Source organism: Gossypium hirsutum, chromosome A05, assembly GCF_007990345.1.
Source record: "Gossypium hirsutum isolate 1008001.06 chromosome A05, Gossypium_hirsutum_v2.1, whole genome shotgun sequence".
NCBI lineage: Eukaryota > Viridiplantae > Streptophyta > Magnoliopsida > Malvales > Malvaceae > Gossypium > Gossypium hirsutum.
In genome coordinates, this window is record NC_053428.1 from 51,720,382 (window position 1) to 51,728,117 (window position 7,736).

The 7,736-nt window shown below is 37.3% G+C and overlaps 1 non-coding gene across 1 annotated transcript; it reads left to right on the forward strand.

The window, feature by feature from the left end:
* The first annotated feature begins 7,286 nt into the window (after positions 1–7,286).
* On the forward strand, positions 7,287–7,393 carry LOC121229957 (small nucleolar RNA R71). Its single transcript, XR_005927908.1, has one exon. It is a non-coding gene; the product is annotated as a small nucleolar RNA R71 (small nucleolar RNA).
* Positions 7,394–7,736: the final 343 nt, after the last annotated feature.

Here is a 7,736-nt window from a genome sequence, read left to right on the forward strand (position 1 = left end):
TATTACAAATCAGATATCTCCCTGTACAGAGCTTCAATGACTATGCCGTTTGTCTTTAAGAAAACTAGACTCAGTAAGGAATCTGTACATATAAATCATGACTTCTAATTATCTTTGTAAAATTTATGGTGAATTTCTAAAGTCAGAACAGGGGATCCAGAAATTGCTCTGGCCCTGTTTCACAAAAAATTAAACATCTCATAAAATATAGCTCATATACATGTTTCACTTCTTCCAAATGAAAATAGACTCATCAAGCTTCAATTCCAACTTATTCATTATTTAATTTCATTTCTACTATTTTTAGTGATTTTTCAAATTCACGTCACTACTTTTGTCTGAATCCATTTTATGGTAAATTTTACCTATTTCATGGTTTCCATGGATTAGCTAGCAATTTGACATACATAACACCAAATATGATCATGATTAGCCATTCCAATGGCTAATCATTACCAAGCATTTCCATACCACTCAATAACCATATCATAGACCATATATACAAAATGATTATAATGCTATACATGCCATACTCAAAATATACAAGCCATTATGCCAAGATGGTATACGGATAGTGTGAGCGAGCCTCCGACCGTTCCTGATTTTCGAGCTGGCTTGTCAAAACTGCAAGGAATGAAAAGGAGGGAGTAAGCATAATTGCTTAGTAAGTTCACATGCAAATAGCAAGTAACATAACTATATAAGCAAACATAAAACATCATTTATATAATCATCACCGAGACATTCATATCACATTTTCTAAATATCATTCATCATCTTACGATCTTACCGTTGTTGTATCTATTTCCAACCCGAGGGTTAAGAACATACCTGTCTAAAGTGTCCATTTCACAACACTTACCAATACGTCCCTTTCATCTCGAGTATTCCTCCGCTTGAGTAGAATTTTACCCATTGGACACATCGGAATATAATTCGGATACATGGAAAGTTTGCACATAAGTGCCACATATGTAGCCAAGCTACCATGTAACCCACCCATAAGTGAACTCGGACTCAACTCAACGAGCTCGGGCGTTCACATCCATAGGTGAACTCGAACTCAACTCAACGAGTTCGGATGCCTAGTTACATTTCACGAACTCGGACTCAACTCAACGAGTTCAGACATTCGCATCCATAAGTGAACTCGGACTCAACTCAACGAGTTCGGATGCTCAACCATCCTAGTGACATGTCACTTGTATCCTAATCTATTCCTAAGGTTCAAACGGGCTTTTTCCCTCGATCTCACATTTGTCGTCTTCCATGGAATATCGGAACCGATACTTGGTAGCAATTCATATTTATCAAGTAGTAAACATAATTTGCATATTACTCAACATTAACCACAAAGCATAATATTTCACGATTAAAAATTAGCGTATCATATAATTAACATCAATAACTTAAAAATAACAATTATGCTACATTATTTACACATGAACTTACCTCGTATGCGAAAATGGCTACTTTTACCATTTCGTCCACAACTTGGTATTTTCCCCATTTTAGCCCGAATTTCAGTTTTCCTTGCTCTATCATTTAAACTATAGTCTAATTAGGACTCACATTATTCAAATTGACCCAAAATCATATTTTGGAAAAATTACAATTTTGCCCCTAAACTTTTGCATATTTACACTTTTGCCCCAAAGCTCATAAATTAAACTTCAGCCTATTTTCTTATGTTTTATGACATGCTGATCATTTTTCCCTTCTATGGCAACATCAAATTCTCACTCTAACATGTACTTATGACTATTAGGTATTTTTACCGATTAAGCCCTTTTGCTCGTTTTCACTTAAAACCGAGTAGCACAAGTTGTCTAACATAATTTAAAACCTCATATTCTATCATAAAACACCAAAATACACAAATTTCACCTATGGGTATTTTTCCAAATATAAACCCTAGGTTGAATTATTGCTAACATAAGCCTAATCGAGCTATCGGGACTCCAAAAACGTAAAAATCATTAAAAACGAGGCTAGAACAGACTTACAATCGAGCTTGGAAGCCTGAAAAACCCTAGCCATGGTTTCTCCTTGCTATATTCGGCCATGGGGTTGAAGATGAGCAAAATTGGCTTTTAATTTTGTATTTTAATTCATTTTACCCCTAAATGACCAAAATGCCCTTACTACTAAACTTTCCAAAAATTCCATCCATGTCCAATTTTTGTCCATAGACTTAGAAATTGGTAAATTTTCTATTTAAGACCTCCTAATTAATATTTCAAAACAATTTCATACTAGAAACTTCTAGAATGCAAGTTTTGCAAATTATTTGATTTACTCCCTAATTTCAATTTAAGCACTTTATGCATAAAATTTCTTCACGAAATTTTCACACAATCATGCAATCATATCATAGACCTTAAAATAATCATAAAATAATTATTTCTATCTCGGATTTTGTGGTCAAGAAACCACTATTCCGACTAGGCCCAAAATTAGGATATTACAAAAGTTGTAGGTTATGCCTCCAGATAGTTGAAACAGCATGAAAAGAACTATCCAACACATGATTTAGAGTTGGCCGCTATAGTTTTTGCATTGAAAATTTGGCGTCATCATTTGTACGGTGAAAATTGCCACATCTTTACCGATCATAAGAGCTTGAAGTATATTATGACTCAGAAAGATTTGAATTTGCAATATTGAAGATGGCTTGAGCTACTTAAATACTATGAGTTAGCAATCGATTATCATCCGGGGAAAGTGAATGTAGTAGTAGATGCTTCGAGTAGAAAATCGTTGTTTACTTTGAGAGCAATGAATACATAGTTGACATTATCCAGTAATGGTTTAATTTTAGCTAAGTTAAAGGCTAAACCAGCATTTATTCCACAAATATGTGAAGCTCAAAACTGTGATACTGAGTTACAAGCTAAAAGAGTGCAATGTGAGTTGAATAGTGATTCAGAGTACCAAATTGGATCTGATGATTGTTTGATGTTTCGAGATCGAGTCTGCGTACCAAAAAATCCAGAGTTGATTCAGAAAATTTTGCACGAGGCACATAGTAGTAGTTTATCTGCTCACCCAGGGTGTACCAAAATGTACAATGTTTTGAAGAAGTCGTATTGGTAGTCGGGTATGAAACGAGACATTTTGAGTTTGTATCAAAGTGTTTGATTTGTCAGTAAGTGAAAGTCAAGCATCAAGTACCTTTAGGTTTGCTTTAGCCTATGATGATACTAGAGTTGAAATGGGATGGAGTGACTATGGATTTCGTATCGAGATTACCCCTGTCTCTGAAGAAGAAAGATGCAATTTGGGTTGTCGTTGATCGACTGACTAAATCAGCACATTTCATTCTGGTACGTACTGACTTTTCACTTAATAAATTAGCTGAGTTGTACATTTCTGAGATCTTTAGATTTGACGGGGTGCCAGCTTTGATTATTTCAGATAGAGATCCGAGGTTTACGTCATGATTTTGGAAGAAATTGCAAGAAGCTCTGGGTACAACTTTTCATCTGCAAACTAACGGACAGTCTGACCGAGCAATTCAAGTTCTTGAAGATATGCTCTGATGTTGTGTTCTAGAATTCGAAGGCAATTGGGAGAAATATTTGCCATTGGTTGAACTCGCATATAATAATAGTTTTCAATCGAGTATAAAAATGGCACCGTACGAAGCTTTGTATGGTCAAAATGTCAGGCACTATTGTATTGGACTGAGCTTAGCGAGAAACAGATTCACGGGGTTGATTTGGTTAGTGATCGCAAGGTTTCGTGATAGGTTTTAAATATTTATAATTACTCATTCTTGAACTAACTATTATCGCGATGTAGGCAAGTGTACCTATCGAACAGTAGTATAGTTTTAAAAAGACCAGATTGTCGAACCCAAAGGAACTAAAAGTACTAGTAATGACTATCTTTTTATTATCTAGGTTAACAATAATGGGGTTTTGTTTTAATTAACTAATTATCTAAATTGAAAACGCACAGAAGAAAGAATTGGGGAATTCCTTTTGGGAAAATCGATTGACTTGAGACAATACCTAAGGAAAAATCCATCTAGACTCTACTTGTTATTCTGGCTCTGAATCGGACGATTTATTCATTCAACTTGTTCCGTAGAGATCCCTAAGTTATATTTTTATCCCTATTCAAGACTAATAACATCTAATCCCTAGATTGAATAATCGAGACTTTTCTCTAATTAAAACTCTATGGTTGCATTAACTCGATCTATGGATCCCCTTATTAGGTTTCACCCTAATCCGGCAAAATCTTGTCACCCTATTTCTAGACGCTCAATCAACTCCGCTTAATTATGACAAAAGTACACTTAGACAGGGTCTATTCCTCCTCTGAATAAGAGCATGTCTTGAATCAGTATCCTTGGGATATCAAAACAAGAATTAAGAAAACAAAAATAAGAACAAGTTAAATATTTATCATACGATTCAGAAAATAATAACAAGATTCGTCTTAGGTTTCATTCCCCTTAGGTATTTAGGAGATTTAGTTCATAACTAAATAAGAAAACATCTCTAAAGAATAAAGAATACAAAACATAAAGAAAACCTAAAACTCCTAAAGGAAAATTGAGGAGAGATCTTCAGTCTTGATGATGAATCTGGCTTCTGAGATGGATCAATCAGCTTCCTTAGGGTAATTCCTTACCCCCCTTCTTTGTCTCCCTTTTCTCCTCTTTTAGGGTGTATTTATAGGCTTTGGAATGCCTAGAAGCCCTCAAAAGTGGCCTTTTTCCAAATTGTACTTAACTTGGGCTTGGCAGGGACACACCTGTGTGCCACGACCCTGTGATGTGATTGCCAGGCTATGTTCGATCCGTTAAATTGCACACAGTCGTATGGGTCAATGGCCAGGCTGTGTGAATCGTGAAAGCCTTGGTCGACACCCTCGAATGACACGAGCGTGTGAGCTACCCGTGTGGCAAGGCTTAGGCCGTGTCTCACACCTATGTCAAAGAAACAGAATTGAACCTTGCCCCTCGCATGCCCGTGTTTTTCCATTCCCATGCCCGTTTTCACCTATTAAGTTCACCCACGGCCATGTCGCACGGCCGTGGGGATTTATCGCATTCCGTGTTTTGGGGAAATCATGTCCTGCTTCCACACGGCCGTATCACACGGCCGTGTCTCTTCCCCTGCTTGGCCGCAGCTTTAGGCATGCCCGTGGGCTTGGCCGTGTGTGCTGAAAAACTTTGCAATTCAAAGATAAATTTAATGATTTAAAGTGTTAGAAATTAAAAATAAAGAAATCAAAATATGTTAGTACGCGGGTTGCCTCCCGAGAAGCGCTTATTTATATTCTAAGCTCGACTTACCTCTCTAGTGAATTGTCAGGGTGGTTCGAGGAGTTCGTACTCCTCATTCCTACTATCAATCTAATCAAAATAAGGTTTTAAACTGGTGTTGTTTACCTTAAAAGTGCTGAACCTAGGATGACTCACCTCCACCGTACCGAATGGAAAAATACTGAGTACCGTAGGAGGGATTTCCTCATTCGATGTGGTATTGACAATGTGGGGATATGCGGCATCTAGTAAGACTTTATCACCAACCTTAAGTTGATTAAGAGAGGTATCAAACTCCTTCTGGCGTAATTTCAGTTTATTGTGTGTTCTTGGTTTGTGTGCTCACCATTCGTCAGCTCCTCTATTCGTAGCTTTCGTTCTTCATGACTGTGTCCTCTATCATTTCTGGAACATGGCTCGTGAACTTCTTTGAAGCTCAATTTCTGCAAGTCATATTGTTAGTTTTAGTAGATTGATGTGGACTATTACCTTCAATGTTCAATGTGGTGCCATAACTACAAGCTTGAATGGTGATCGTGTCGTCTCCTACGCGAAGCGTGAGCTCACTTGTGCTAACATCAATAATTGTTTTAGCAACTGCTAAAAAGGGCCTCCCTAAAATCAAAGGGGTGTTATTATCCTCCTCTATGTCTAGAACAATGAAATCAATGGGAAATATGAACTTATCTACTTTCACTAGTACATCTTCAATAATACCCCTAGGAAATCTTATAGTTTTATCTGCCAATTGAATGCTCATCCTAGTTTGTTTAGGTTACCCAAGACCTAGTTGCTTAAACATTTTGTAAGGCATGACGTTAATACTAGCCCCTAAATCAGCTAATGCATGACATATATCTAAACTACCAATTAAGCAAGGAATTGTAAAACTCCCTGGGTCTTTCATTTTGTGGGGTAGCTTATTCTGTAGAATAGCTGAGCAGACTGCGTTTAGCTCCACATGCGACGCTTCCTCCAACCTCCACTTATTTACTAAAATCTCTTTTAAAAATTTCATTGCATTTGGCATCTGCGACAAAGCTTCAATAAACGGTAAGTTAATATGTAATTTTTTCAAAAGTTTGAGGAATTTACCAAATTGTTCGTCTGAGCAGTCTTTCCTTGTCGCGTTAGGGTATGGGACACGAGGTCTATATTCTTTATTTACCATTTTGTTATGACTTACCTCACTGTTACCTTTGCTCACCACAGTTTCTTGCATCAATTCTGGCTCAGGCGCAATGAAGCCTTGCTTATCTTGAGTACTAATTGCATTGAGGTGTTCCCTTAGGTTAGGTGTAGTATTACTTGGTAAGCTACCTTGTGGTCGTTCAGAGATTAGTTTGGATAGCTGGCCTATCTGAGTCTCGAGTCCTTAGATCGATGCTTGTTGATTTTTAAGTGCTGTCTTGGTATTTTGGAAACGAGTTTCTGACACTGATATGAATTTTGAGAGCATCTCCTCAAGGCTTGGTTTTTTCTCTTGTTGATAAGGTGGCTGTTGAAAACCCGGAGGATGTTGTGGTTTTTGATTTCCTGGACTACCCCATGAAAAATTGGGATGGTTCCTCCAACCTGCATTGTAAGTATTACTGTATGGGTTATTTTGAGATCTAAAGTTATTGTTACCCATATAATTGACTTGTTCCTCTTCGGTTGTAGGATTGAAGGATTGATATTCTGTATGCACACCTCCTCCACTTGAGTCACACCTCATTACTGGATGTACCTGCATAGAACCAAGTAAACCATCAATCTTTTTATTGAGAAGTTCAACCTGATTTGACAGCATAGTAATTGAGTCGATGTTTAAACGCCGGCTGTTTTCATTGGCTTTGTCCTCATAACTTGCCACTGATAGTTATTCAGTGACATCTCCTCTATAAACTCATAGGCATCTTCCAGTATTTTATTGTTGATGGTTCCGCCAGCAGCTGCGTTAACCATTTGCTGAGTCGAGGGATTCAGGCCATTGTGAAATGTTTGTACTTGAAGCCAAAGCGGTAACCCATGGTGAGGGCACCTTCTTAGTAAGTCCTTGTATCTCTCCCATGCATCGTAAAGTGTTTCTAAATCCATCTGCATAAAAGAAGAGGTATCATTACGTAATTTAGTCGTTTTAGCTTGCGGAAAGTATTTTAGTAAAAAATTTTCGGTCATTTGTTCCCAAGTAGTAATTGACCCTCACGGTAACGAGTTCAACCACTGTTTAGCTGTGTTCCTCAATGAAAAAGGAAATAACTAAAGATGAATAGCATCATCAAAAACGCAATTGATTTTAAATGTATTGAAAAATTCCAAAAAGTTTGCTAAGTGAGCGTTGGGATCTTCATCCTGCAAACCATCGAACTGAACAAACTGCTGTATCATTTGAATTGTGTTAGGTTTCAATTCAAAAGTATTTGCAGCTACAGCTGGTCTAACTATGCTAGATCCAGTTCCTATTAAAGAAGGT